The sequence below is a fragment of the Lissotriton vulgaris genome, chromosome 6 (genome assembly GCF_964263255.1).
Source record: "Lissotriton vulgaris chromosome 6, aLisVul1.2, whole genome shotgun sequence".
Lineage (NCBI taxonomy): Eukaryota > Metazoa > Chordata > Amphibia > Caudata > Salamandridae > Lissotriton > Lissotriton vulgaris.
Window position 1 is genome coordinate 1,861,931,687 of NC_141694.1, and position 14,909 is coordinate 1,861,946,595.

General features: G+C 45.1%; 1 protein-coding gene across 2 annotated transcripts in view; it reads right to left on the minus strand.

Moving 5' to 3' along the window:
• Positions 1 to 427: 427 nt before the first annotated feature.
• The window catches only part of LOC147709678 (uncharacterized), a 349,189-nt gene continuing 334,707 nt past the window's right edge, over positions 428 to 14,909 (minus strand). For both annotated transcript variants that reach the window (XR_015296720.1, XR_015296719.1), the window contains exon 3: positions 428 to 1,600. The gene's annotated coding sequence lies outside the window, so the exon portion shown is untranslated. The remainder of the gene's footprint in view (positions 1,601 to 14,909) is intronic.

Below are 14,909 nucleotides of genomic sequence, written 5' to 3' on the forward strand. Positions count from 1 at the left end.
CCAGTCAATTGCTGTACTTTGTGTGCCATGTTTTCCTTTAGGAACTTATTTTAGTGTGTTGGCAAAGACTTTTGGATATGCTTAATCCATCTTTCCCAAAGAACAGTTTTCCAGTCGCCACTGAGTAGCTGATAATGCTTTGGATTATTAGAGCATTTGTGTTGATTATGAGGGTGGAGGTTTGGGAACTTTAGAACTTTGCATTTGAGGGTTTCTCTTTACAAAGCATCCTAGTCAATGCAGCATAAGTGTTGCAAACAAAACAATTCTTGGCTACAAAAGGACCAGAGTTGGTTATAATTATGGATCACCGGGTGTATGAAAAATAATATTTTACATAACAAAGGACTTTAAAGTGAATCAAAGTGTAATGATGTAAATGGTGTAAAGTGCATTTTTTTTAATGAACTCAAGAAAATAAAAACTGTAATATTTTAATAACTTTATTTTGTATGCATGAAATCATTAATCTTTTATTTCAACTGGGGAAAAACTTCATAAGGCATAGCATGTACATTAAGTAATACAGTTATAGGAATGGACATAATATACTAGACTAGCTTACCCGTCGTGCGTTGCTGCGATCTCAGAAGAAATGAAATTCAAGTAAGCTTGTTATGATAACATTCAATTCACATTGTGTCATTTTTATTGAAACGTATTCATTTTAATATGGAAAACATTTCAAAGTGTCGTTTTAATTCTATTTATTTATTCGAGTGCTTGTGAATACACAATATTTTTTGTTTTTCCGTCTGGTGCGTACACAAATAAATCAGAAGGTTTTCTGACGGGTTAACTGGCCACATACAGTTGTCCATGTAAGAAGCACGGATTCTCCTCATGTAGTCCACACACTTGCAGCGATTGTCCTTGTGCTTTGTTGATGGTCATTGTAAAAGCAGGCCCACCAGAAACTGTAAACTTTTGAAGTGAAATAACATATCTGTTGGGATCATTTGAATACATGGCAAATTTACATCTTCCCCCTTGAATTTCCCATACAAAAATGTTACTTCAATGACATTGTTCATCATCTTTTTCACCGAAAGTCTTGTACCGTTGCAAAGTTGTGGTTGCAAATTCAGTATTCGAAAGATTATGAGGGCCCTGGGGGCGATCTTTAAAAAAAATGTATGCCAGAAACCTTCGCGGGAGTGTACTCAACAACTTCCCAAAGTTTCATGGCGATCGGATGAATGGTGTAGTAATGCATGAAGGACGAACAGACAGACAGACATACATTTGTTTTTATATATATATAGTTGAAGGATTTGCACAAAAAACCCGTAAAAGAACAACAAGTAAATGTTTGCATAAAATCAATCAATTATCCTTGAGGGTTTATCATATATATTTGATACAGTGGGCCAATCAATTATATTTGGAAACTTCAGAGTTTTAAGCTATTATTCAGTGCAAGCGGTCACTAAAATAGAGTCGGCTCTAACACCTCAAGAAGACATTGCTATAAACTAAGAATGTTGACTCTCTTGTAGAAACTGGTGAAGGCATTGGATGTAGGGACTGCAATCACTGTGGGGTGCCTGAATAGGTGGTGAGCTTCATTTGAGGCTGGATTCACACCGCAGTGGGGGATCTGGAAATAAACAAGAACACAGTGAATGAGACACAATTCACTATATGTGTACTTATACTTACAGCACATGCTGAGTATACCAATGTAAAACTCTACATACACAGAAGCTGGTTTTAGGTCAGTATCCTCAGAATAATCAGCAGACTTCTTGAAAAGGGACACAATCCTTGTATAACAATAGACTTTGAAAACAGCATTCAATAATTGACTATTCATGTATGTTTGCTTAAAGTTTGTACAAACCATTTAAATTCTTAACATAAGAAAAATAAAAATAAATATTATACATTGAGGCCCTGATCTATAGATTGGGGGATGGTTACTCTACCATAAAAATTGAGGGTATCCCATTGAAAGTGGCATAGGATATAATTAAGGTACCCAGTTTTCCTTTTTCCTGATTTTTACAGATAAATGCAGACAGAAACCTGCATGTTTCCTTTCTCTATTATTTTTAAAGTGAAAAAATACAGACAATTAGACTTCTTTTGAGTGACTCTCCATGCTGTGATTCATGAATTTCACACCAATAGTTATACAGATTCACAGCATAGGGAGTTAAAAAAGGAATGAGATTTCCTAAAATTATTGTATCTATCTAATCTACATATGTCTGTGCTATTATGCTAATAATGTCATGTGAGTATTTCGTTTTATTATATATTGGCTGTATAATGTGCCAAAACCTGTCAGGCATCAAAGTGTGAGTGCGAATTTAATAAATGCATGTAAAATTATATGAGGTATGACTTAATTTGTTCACAATACACAAAATAAATATGGATAAATGCCAATAAGATGGTAAAAAAAATTGATAAATACAGATGGAAACGGTAAACAAATAAACCCCATAAAATGTCTTGTCTTAGATATAATGCACTGGTGCTAAGGAGGGAAGGATATCCATCACATTTGTGAGGGAGTAGCTTATCCGCCAACCTCAAAATCATGCAATATGTCATTTTCTTAAATAAATTTAAAAAAAGGGGGAGGCAAGGGGGAAACTTGACAGAAAGGCCCGTCCTCCTACTGATAACATTCCAAAAAACAAATGAAGGCGGTTCTGTTCTAATGTGAACTAACTCTCCACAGGATGATAAGAAAAAACCTTTTGATTTCCTTATATAACCCTCATCCACCAGGGTTGCCCCTTGGTCGCATGCTTCATCATCAGGTTCTTCCATTTCCACTGAGGAATGGGGGGTGCTGCGACCTACGAGGTACACAGGGCACTGAATAGTATATTATGATGACAGAAGTAAATAGAAGTGAGAGGGGTCCTGTGTAAGTGGTTAAAAATACATACCTATTAGGTAGGTAAATCCTTTAATCTATCCTCTAGACGGTATGATTAAAAAATGTGGAGAAAGTGAGAAGTCTAGGTTGAAATGTACCTGCCTTCCTACGGGTCTCCATTTGTCAAGCCAATTCCCCAAGGCATTTCGTAAGGACCAAGGAACTAGCTACTTGATTCCTCCCCTAGGGTATTGCTCATATATCATTCCAACAACGCGCGGGGGTGACCCACTTGTGGGACACCCCCGCGCCGCACGGCCACCAGCTGCTGCGTGTGCCCCTTGCCTGCCCTCTGCCTCGCTGCTGCCTCGTTTTGCCGATTGCCGGCGGGCGCCGCTGCGGTTGTTTTTGCCCTTGTTTTGTCCAACATTTGTGCCTGTTTGATATAACTTTGGTTTTCTCCTTGTTTTCCTTGTTTTGTCGTGAATTTGTGCCCGTTCTGTATAAATTTTATTTCCCCCGTGTTGTGGTTTCCTTCCTTGTTGTCCGCCTACCTCGCCGCTCCGCCCTCCCTTCCCGCCACCGCCGCTTTTCCCCGCCCCTTTTTCTATTCTGTACCCTCCCCGCTCCCGCCTCCCAGCTGCTCCGCCCACCGCCTTAAATGGCGACCGTGCGAACGCGCAGCGGTCACGCGCAGCGGGCGCGCCGATTGTGTGCCGAAGGCGCGCCAAAGGTAAGCCCGTCTACGCCCGTCCGCGACTGGACCGCGCCCAGTGCCAGGACCCCTGGACCTCGAAGACCCCGACCGACCCGCCTGACGTACTCCGCCGCCACCCTCACCGCTCTCAACACCGGCCGACTCCCAGAATGCCATCAAGCCTCTCCACGACGTACCCACGGACCCTTCAGCTGCCACGCCTGCAAGTTCACTTGCATCCGGACCTGCCTCGCACCAGCACCCACCAAGCCGAACACCAGCAGCACCCACCTCAAGTGCATCCTACTCAACACCCGCTCCGTCCACAGACATGCCATCGAACTCTGGAACCTCCTCGACACCACAGCTCCAGACGTTGCCTTCCTCACGGAGACCTGGATGAACGCCTCTTCAGCTCCCGACATCGCCATCGCCATCCCAGAGGGCTACAAGATCGTCCGGAGGGACCGAAACGCCAACCAGATGGGAGGAGGCATCGCCATCATCCACAGGAGCACCATCCGTCTCACGACCAGCACCGACAACTCCCTGACCACCGCCGAACACCTGCATTTCCAGATCCACACCAACCCGAACACCACCCTCAGAGGCACCCTGATCTACCGACCCCCTGGACCACGCACACAATTCAGCGAGGACATCGCCGACTTCGTCAGCCCACATGCCCTCCCCTCCGCTGACTACATCCTCCTGGGAGACCTCAACTTCCATCTGGAGAACAACAACGACCGCAACACCAGCACCCTGCTCGACAACCTCGCCAACCTGGGACTCAAGCAACTGGTGTCCACCCCCACCCACCTCGCCGGACACACACTCGACGCTGTCTTCTCATCCAGCAAGGACATCGACTTCAGCCACGCCACAGAGCTTCAATGGACGGACCACAGCTGCGTCCACTTCACCTTCAAGAAAACAACGACCCACCACCACCAGCAACAGGCCGCCCGCAGAAGCTGGAACAAGATCACAGCAGACCAGCTCGCCACCTCCCTGAGCCAGCACCCTCCTGCCAGCTCAGCGAACCCCAGCCAGGCCGCCGACAACCTCACGAAGTGGATCAGCAACTGCGCGGACGAACTCGCCCCACTGAGGACCCCGCCCAGCAGACCCGGCAGCAAGAAAGCCCCATGGTTCACCGACGAACTCAAGAGCTCCAAGAAGAACTGCCGAGCCCTCGAGAAAGTCTGGAGAAGGGAACCGACACCGGACAACAGGACCTCCTTCAAACTTGCCACCCGGAAACACCACCAGCTGATCCGCGCCGCCAAGAAAACAGCATTCAAGGACCGGTTGGACAACAACGCACACAACTGCAAGGAACTCTTCAACATCGTCAAAGAGCTTTCCAACCCCAGCGCAGGAAACAACGACATCACCCCATCGCAAGACCTCTGCAACTCCCTGGCTTCATACTTCCACAACAAGATCGCGGACATACACAACAGCTTCAACAACCAACCAACGCACACCATGACCGAACAACCACCCCCCACCACCACCCTCCACGCCTGGACCCCGATCAGCACCGAAGACACCATCCGCACGATGAACTCCATCCACTCCGGATCACCGACCGACCCCTGCCCTCACCACGTCTTCAACAAGGCCGACGCTGTCATCGCACCCCACCTGCGAGACATCATCAACACATCCTTCGACACCACCATCTTCCCCGAGAGCTGGAAACACGCCGAACTCAGCGCTCTACTCAAGAAACCAACAGCGGACCCCACCGACCTCAAGAATTACCGCCCCATCTCGCTCCTCCCGTTTCCAGCCAAAGTCATCGAGAAGACCGTCAACAAGCAGATGGCCGCTTTCCTCGAGACGAACGGATCCCTCGACCCCTCACAGTCCGGCTTCCGAGCCAACCACAGCACCGAGACCGCCCTCATCGCCGCCACCGATGACATCCGAGCCCTGATGGACAACGGAGAAACAGCGGCCCTCATCCTCCTGGACCTCTCCGCGGCATTCGACACGGTCTGCCACCGCACCCTAGTACGGCGCCTCAGCAACGTCGGAATCCAGGACAAGGCGCTGGAATGGATCATCTCCTTCCTCGACGGGAGAACACAGAGAGTCCGCCTACCACCGTACAAGTCAGAGGCCACCGAAGTCATCTGCGGCGTCCCCCAAGGATCATCTCTGAGCCCCACACTCTTCAACGTCTACATGAGCCCCCTCGCGGCCATCGTACGCAAACACAACCTCAGCATAATCTCCTACGCCGACGACACCCAGCTGATCCTCTCCCTGACCAACGACCCCGCCGCCGCCAGAGCCAACCTGCACGAAGGGATGAAAGAGGTAGCCGAGTGGATGACGACCAGCCGCCTGAAACTGAACTCGGACAAGACGGAGGTCCTCATCCTGGGCTCCTCTCCCTCCGCCTGGGACGACTCCTGGTGGCCTCCCGCCCTGGGCACCGCACCCAAACCGACAGACCATGCACGCAACCTGGGCTTCATCCTGGACTCCTCCCTCTCCATGACCAGGCAAGTCAACAACGTCTCCTCGGCATGCTTTAACATCCTACGCATGCTACGGAAGATCTTCTGGTGGATCCCCACCGAGACCAGGAAGACCGTCACCCAGGCCCTCGTCACCAGCCGACTGGACTACGGCAACGCCCTCTACGCCGGTACCACCGCCAAGCTCCAGAAGAGACTCCAGCGGATCCAGAACGCCTCAGCCAGACTCATCCTCGACATCCCACGAACCAGCCACATCTCCGGACATCTGAGAGACCTTCACTGGCTCCCCGTCAACAAAAGAATCACCTTCCGCCTCCTCACCCACGCACACAAAGCCCTACACGACCAAGGCCCGAGCTACCTCAACAGCCGAGTCAACTTCTACGCTCCCAAACGCCACCTCCGATCAGCCAACCACGCCCTCGCCGCCGTCCCCCGCATCCGAAGAGCGACTACAGGAGGAAGGTCCTTCTCCTACCTGGCCGCCAAGACCTGGAACTCCCTCCCGACCGACCTGCGCCTGACCCAAGACCACCTCTCCTTCAGGAAGAAGCTGAAGACCTGGCTGTTCGAGCAGTAGCGGCTCCCCCCCCCCAGCGCCTTGAGACCCTACGGGTATGTAGCGCGCTTTATAAGTGTCACTGATTGATTGATTGATTGAACACACAAAATACATGCCAAATACTAAATATGGATCAATCGCACCTGTTTTGTTGTTTAATACCTACTTGGTATTACTTCTTAATGCCAAAGGTTTGTCTCATGGGTCTTACAGTGGTATGGTACACTTGTAGTCACACTAACACCAAAGCAGCACCTCAAGTATTAAACCTAGGTGAATCTCCCCCAGCCCTGAAGTTGCTGAGGGAGCTAATTACTTGTCTCACCTGTTTCACAATTTCCTTGACTCTATTTAAGAGCTACCAGATACGTCATCATGTAATTCTTCTCTGATAAAGAAGACTAAACTCAGGGAAATTTTAAGTTATACTCCTAAAATCATTGTGTTTAAAAAAACAGCTCAGTATTTTCTTGGAGTCCTACTAAAATAAAATATTTAGAGTTGTGGTTTGTGAATTCTGTTAAAGATATGATTACATTCAATTTCACTCAATCATTGAACAAATTAGGATAATTTAGGGCATCATGTGGAAAAAGCTTTTCGAAATGTACAGGAGACACAATGCAATTTGGTAACTTGTACTGAATCACAATCTGATTTTGTGATTAGGTATTTGGAAGTAATAATAATAATAATACACATTTGTAATGCACAAACACTCACCCGTAAGGGTCTCTAGGCGCTGGGGGCCATTTGGAAGATTAAGCAAGCTATTGCCCAGAGTCAAATTGTGCTGGTCTAATCGGCTGCCGGCACCGGGGATCGAACCGTGATCCCCAGATTCCAGCATCAGTCTGCCTGGCCGCGGCACCACACCACTAGTGTGTTTACGGTGTCTTTTACTAATACCGAATGGCAGTGGTACGTTTTAATGTTTAGTGACCGAACTATGGTAAAAAACTTTCAATTTTTACTGTATATTGAAATATAGTGGTAACCATTTGTGAAGAAGAAGGGGACTCCATGGAACCCAGTCCCCTTGAGAATGTTCAACAAAATATATTTTAAGAAGAGACAGAGGTCTCACGTACCTCTGCCTACTCTTAAATGGAACTTGTGTTTTTGAAATACATTCTATTTTCCTTTTGAAGAATACTTGAAGCATAAAAAAAGATTGCTTTACTCAAAAGAAATCACAGACATGGTGGCCTGCTGACCCCAGCACTTCCCCATTCATAGGATGTTTATTGATTCCTAATGGGTAGCAAACTGCAATCTATCTTATTAACATTCATGAGGTCAGTTGATTTTAGCCCACTAGGAATTTTGTAAGAATGACAATTTGGAAATAGCAATTCATAATTTTTGTACATCTGCCCCATAATTTCTAGTTTTAACCCTTTTTTGGTGAGGCCATCTAGATTCCATAAAGATTATGATGATGTCTTTATCCTAACACTCTTGCTGTGATACCTCTAAACTTTCCAATTGCTTTTATTAAGAAATAAAAGTATCTCCTTGTGCATTTCTAATGGAATAATAAAAAAGAATTGCTGTTTTAATTTCCAGAGTATAACTATCTAAAGACTATGGAGGGGTTAATTGTCCTGATTTAAAATTATATCATCAAGGTTTTAATTACAAAGAATCATCTTCCTGGTTCTTAGAATCTGATAACTCTCTTCTCCCATTATAGATTGAAATGCGCTAAGCCTTCTTGCCTCCATCATCCTCTGATTAATTCTTGCAATTGACCAGAAACCATCTCAGTGTTCATTAACTATATTTAAATGTATTGCTAGTTTGCATGGAACCATGCTTTTGGCCACAAAATAACAGTGGGCCTGTTTTTCTTAACTCACCTAATGCTATAATAAACTAATTAAAATCAAGCAAACATCTATATACTGGCCACCTTTGAGACTCAAGGGTCTTAAAACTGTTCTTTAAGTTATGTCAGACTACTGAAATAAAAGGTAAAGATACCCTAAGCACCATCAAACATCTTGAATTTTTTAAGGTGCTTCCAAAAAACCATATACTTTAAACTCATTTTAAGCTAAATTCTAGTTTACAAAATACTCTATTGAAAATGCCTCCTCATTACCTCCTAAGTCCAGGGTAGGCATTATGGGTAAGAAAACAAGACATGAAAATTGCTAGCTTATTATAAAAACATTCAGAAAGATTGAACAAAAGCCAAAGGAATCCAATTCCCTTATAATAATTTCATTGTAATGATTTGGAAATATCTCAACCATTTGGAGATTAATATAAACTCTTTACACTTCAGAACTTCTGCTCTCCTGCAGATCAATGACATTTCAGATTATTTCAATTCCTTCAAAAACAAATTTAACACTGATTTTGATTTCAATCCATAGAAAAAGATATTTTCGTGGATGAGATTTCCTGAACTGTTTGTGTAATAAAAAAGGAAAAGCTTCTGAACCAGAAGGTATTACCATTGAATTTTATACATTTGTCCAACTTATATTACCAACATTCTTATATCTTTTCTTATTTCTCAAATTCTAAAATGTGCCACGGTATTTTTCAAGATGCCTCATTTATTTAATCTCTAAAAATGAGTGTGATCCTTAATTCTGCTACAATTATTGTCCCATACCCATAGGTACCACAGATTATAAAATATTTGCCAAAAAGATTGCCCTTCATTTGGAACTTCTTTTAGCAAAATAAATTAGTCATGAACAGTCTACACAATGTCATTGGGTGCATCATCTCATTTGGTCTGTTCAGCTGTCATGTTTCCACTTGATGCGATATACTTATGGGGCAATGGGTCAGCCTACTTCAAGGTAGGCTTTGGGAGGCTTGCATAAAGAGTGTTGAGATATTTCTATATGGCAATTGGCAAAGCATTAGAAGTAGATTGCTTTTGGCTAAGGCTTGTTGTATGAGGAGAGGCTCTCTGTTGTTGGTCAAAACAATTTAGGTGTGTCCATACTTGGTGTGTCCTCTGAACAGCTGCATGTTTTGAGATGAGATAAATGTTGTAGAAGAGAAGAAGAGTGTCACGTGAAGACATGTGTATGAAATTACTTAAAAAACGGTGTTGTTGTCTAGGATGTGAGTCCAAGTAGTAAGTGCACACAGTTCTTTTTCCGGGGAACCAACACTAAATTCATTGTAGGGCTTGATCCTCTCCAGGTAGTGAAGAAGAGCAGGCCAAAGCATAATCAGAGAAGTGATGTGGTCTAGTAACCCTGATAAATCATTATCTAGTCAGTGTTTTTTTATTTACTAAGAAGTACAATTGAATAGATTGACATACCATTGGTGACACCCTCGTAATACTTTACACCCCTAGTAAGCCATGAATTAGATAATCACAATACCTCCTACCTAAATGAAACACAATATCCTAAAATAAGGGGATCAGTATCAATAAGGCAGGCCCATTGGCTGTGTCATGGTTTCGTTATCAACAGGACAGGCCTATTGGTTTTGTCACAGTGTTGCCACACTAGTAAAAGCAAAACACATTATACTTCATGACAGTAATCTAAAGGGAAATGTACCAACATTCAATACTTTCCATGGTAACATAAAATGTTGTATATCAGTCATTAACATTGTGGACACAGCATCATAATAAAAATCTGTAATGAGTCTTTATTTTTACTAAATTACTACTGTGGCTTCAGGACCACCCAATAGAGCTACCCACACTCCAGAGCCTATAAGCAAAATCCCAAATTATAGGAGAGCTTTATGTGACAGCAAAGCCTCCTCGAAGAGTCGAAATATGATATCCTAGAAGAGTTATGTTGACTTTTGTAGTGGTCACTTCTGGGAGGCTAGCCCACTCTATCCTGCCCGACATAACACATTTCTAAATGTTGTTAGATCACCACAAGGAAGCAAGATTTCCATGGAAAATGTCCTTGAAAAGACTTATAGGGCACTGCTGGCCCCTTGCGGTGTGGGCGGTGATAAATGAGTTGCTTACATGCCATTTGTCTTTTAACTTTGTGACACCAGTGCTTTACTTTTTTAGGGGGTGGGTGTTGGGTGCCTTGATACTGTCTGCAAAGGAGGCCTCAAACTGGGCCAATGCTGACCGTTTAAAAATTTAAAATGCATTTTTTCATAACTCCTTCGTGTCCTCACATCACTAATCTCATTTTAGCAAAAACATATCCCAGATAATTCGCCATGGCGCCTGCCATGGATTAGTCCACTCTGGAGGTATTTAGCAAGTAGTCCAGTATTGAATGGGCCATTTGCATGTTTGTCAGCGGTTTCAATGAAAAGCGAATGGTCCAGGGATCCTGGTTCTGGATATGGATTCTTAAGGTACTGGAGGAACTTTTGCTCGAAGCTCTGGACCTTTCCAGCCTCGTTTTAACAAGTGGGTTAAGGGTGTGAGCATATGTTCCTCCCTTCCGAGCAATTTGTTTTAGAAAGTAGGATAATTCCTTTTTTGACACATCACATTAGTCCAAGTTGATTTGAGTGAAAGTAGTTATTTTATTTTCATTCACTGCTTTATTGATACATTTCACTCTTCTTTAGGTTATTTGAGTGACGATGTTTAAAGAAAGGAGACAGTCGACACGTGTTTTGCACTATGTGGCAAGCTGAGCCAGGGCTTTCTCAAGGCTAATTGTTATGTTCAAAAGTCCAAAGGTCTTACGAAGGTAGAAGACATTTCAATTTGTTTCAAGCAACATGTGACAAAATCCAAAATCTGCAAATTCTTCGCAAATTACTACAACTACAAAAGTCGTCTGTAGCAGTGAGGAAGAGCAATGCGGCATCCACTGTGATTTTTCATTTGCTACTTCAGCAGCACACAAACCGATTCTATTATCGCTGCACACTTGTCATGTATGTGTACAGCAATAATAGGATCGGTTTCATTACCATTCCCTGCACTAGCGTTGCACCTGCTGACATCATCCTGCAGCATTCCCTGCACTAGCATGGCACCTGCTGTCATCATACCGCAGAATTCACTGCACTAGAGTCGCACCTGCTGTCATCATACCGCAGCATTCACTGCACTAGAGTTGCACCTGCTGTCATCATACCGCAGCATTCACTGCACTAGAGTCGCACCTGCTGTCATCATACCGCAGCATTCACTGCACTAGCATGGCACCTGCTGTCATCATACTACAGCATTCACTTCACTAGAGTCGCACCTTCTGTCATCATACCGCAGCATTCACTGCACTAGAGTCGCACCTGCTGTCATCATACCGCAGCATTCACTGCACTAGAGTCGCACCTGCTGTCATCATACTGCAGCATTCACTTCACTAGAGTCGCACCTTCTGTCATCATACCGCAGCATTCACTGCACTAGAGTCGCACCTGCTGTCATCATACCGCAGCATTCACTGCACTAGAGTTGCACCTGCTGTCATCATACCGCAACATTCACTGCACTAGAGTTGCACCTGCTGTCATCATACCGCAACATTCACTGCACTAGAGTTGCACCTGCTGTCATCATACCGCAGCATTCACTGCACTAGAGTCGTACCTGATGTCATCATACCGCAGCATTCGCTGCACTAGTGTCACACCCGCTGACTCCATACTGCAGCATTCCCTGCACTAGAGTCACATCTGACATCATCATACTGCAGCATTCGCTGCACTAGTGTCACATCTGCTGCCATCATACTGCAGCATTTGCTACACTAGTCTCACACCTGACGTCATCATACTGCAGCATTCGCTGCACTAGAGTCACATGTGATGTCATCATATCGCAGCATTCGCTGCACTAGAGTCACACCTGACGTCATCATACTGCAGCATTCCCTGCACTAGAGTCACACCTGATGACATCATACTGCTGCATTCCCTGCACTAGAGTCACACCTGATGACATCATACTACTGCATTCCCTGCACTAGAGTCGCACCTGCTGTCATCATACCGCAGCATTCACTGCACTAGAGTTGCACCTGCTGTCATCATACCGCAACATTCACTGCACTAGAGTTGCACCTGCTGTCATCATACCGCAGCATTCACTGCACTAGAGTTGCACCTGCTGTCATCATACCGCAGCATTCACTGCACTAGAGTCGCACCTGCTGTCATCATACCGCAGCATTCACTGCACTAGCATGGCACCTGCTGTCATCATACTACAGCATTCACTTCACTAGAGTCGCACCTTCTGTCATCATACCGCAGCATTCACTGCACTAGAGTCGCACCTGCTGTCATCATACCGCAGCATTCACTGCACTAGAGTTGCACCTGCTGTCATCATACCGCAACATTCACTGCACTAGAGTTGCACCTGCTGTCATCATACCGCAGCATTCACTGCACTAGAGTCGCCCCTGATGTCATCATACCGTAGCCTTCACTGCACTAGAGTCGTACCTGTTGTCATCATACCGCAGCATTCGCTGCACTAGTGTCACACCCGCTGACTCCATACTGCAGCATTCCCTGCACTAGAGTCACATCTGCTGCCATCATACTGCAGCATTTGCTACACTAGTCTCACACCTGACGTCATCATACTGCAGCATTCGCTGCACTAGAGTCACATGTGATGTCATCATATCGCAGCATTCGCTGCACTAGAGTCACACCTGACGTCATCATACTGCAGCATTCCCTGCACTAGAGTCACACCTGATGACATCATACTGCTGCATTCCCTGCACTAGAGTCACACCTGCTGTCATCATACCGCAGCATTCACTGCACTAGAGTTGCACCTGCTGTCATCATACCGCAACATTCACTGCACTAGAGTTGCACCTGCTGTCATCATATTCGCTGCACTAGTGTCACACCCGCTGACTCCATACTGCAGCATTCCCTGCGCTAGAGTCACATCTGACGTCATCATACTGCAGCATTTGCTGCACTAGTGTCACACCTGCTGCCATCATACTGCAGCATTTGCTACACTAGTCTCACACCTGACGTCATCATACTGCAGCATTTGCTGCACTAGAGTCACATGTGATGTCATCATATCGCAGCATTCGCTGCACTAGAGTCACACCTGACGTCATCATACTGCAGCATTCCCTGCACTAGAGTCACACCTGATGACATCATACTGCTGCATTCCCTGCACTAGAGTCGCATCTGGTGTCATCATACTGCAGCGTTCCCTGCACTAGAGTCGCATCTGGTGTCATCATACTGCAGCGTTCCCTGCACTAGTGTCAGGCACAGGCTCAGGCACATCTACATTGGATCCCATTCATGGAATTGATGATGAACCTTCATCTTACTCATAAGTCTGAGTCAGTCCAAAGAGAGGCCAAAGATGTCACTTTTTGTGAGAAGTGAGACCCTCTCTGATTTGTTTTATAAAGGGGAACTAAATTACATAGTTAATGCCCTTTAATAATCCATAGAGTGTACCTCTTCGACGAAACATGACAATCAAGTGCCTGCCGGCTGAATTCTCAGGTGCCTGATGTCTACTTGGAGTGCAATGTTTGTCTCAAATTCTTTCAGGGTGCCACTGGCTGACACCTGGTTGATTAGCAGAGCAAAAGGCATATTAAGTGGATGTTTCCACCCTAAAAGTTTCTTCAGGTTTCAGATTGGATACAGCAGGGAGAGTGGGTAACATCATCCCCTTGGGGTGGGTCATCTGATGATTGACATGGAAGAAAGATCCTTTGGGGAGAGAAGGACCTCACTACTGTATTAGGCAGAGCCTCACTACTGCAGAGAGTAAGGAATGGGATGGTTAAAGGGGATGAATGTATAATGTGCTAAAATGTGCATACACGTGTATGTTGTTTGCGTATGCTAGCATATCCAAGCCAGACCTATTGGCTCTCCCAAAGCTTCATGTTAACATTAATGTCCTAATGTAATGTACAACATGGCCAGGCCACAAGAGGGGGAAATGAGCCCGAATCTTTCCCAGGGCACAGCACGACTTTCCTTGTTAAGGCATGATGGACAACAGTTGGCATGGAGTTGTGTGAGGAATATCAGGCTATTTGCCCCATGAAAATCTAATGGATGGCAGGGATCATGGCCACGTTTTATTCTCTAACCCACTCGCCCCACTCTCTTGCTTCTGGAGTCACCAGCTCGGATAGTTGTAGGCTGCGACTGACAATCTTTACCAGCAGCTCTGCAAAGAAATCTGATTATGATCTGGACACCTCCAAATGAACAACATCCTAATAGGTCCTGCTCTGACTTAGTCTAATTGAAGCCCCTTCCAAACTCCATCTATGATTCCAAACACTCCCCAACCTCATGTCACCATCTCCCTTTCAAAACTCACCAATAGACATACAGTTCAACCTGCAGCGTGGGATGGCTAATGTA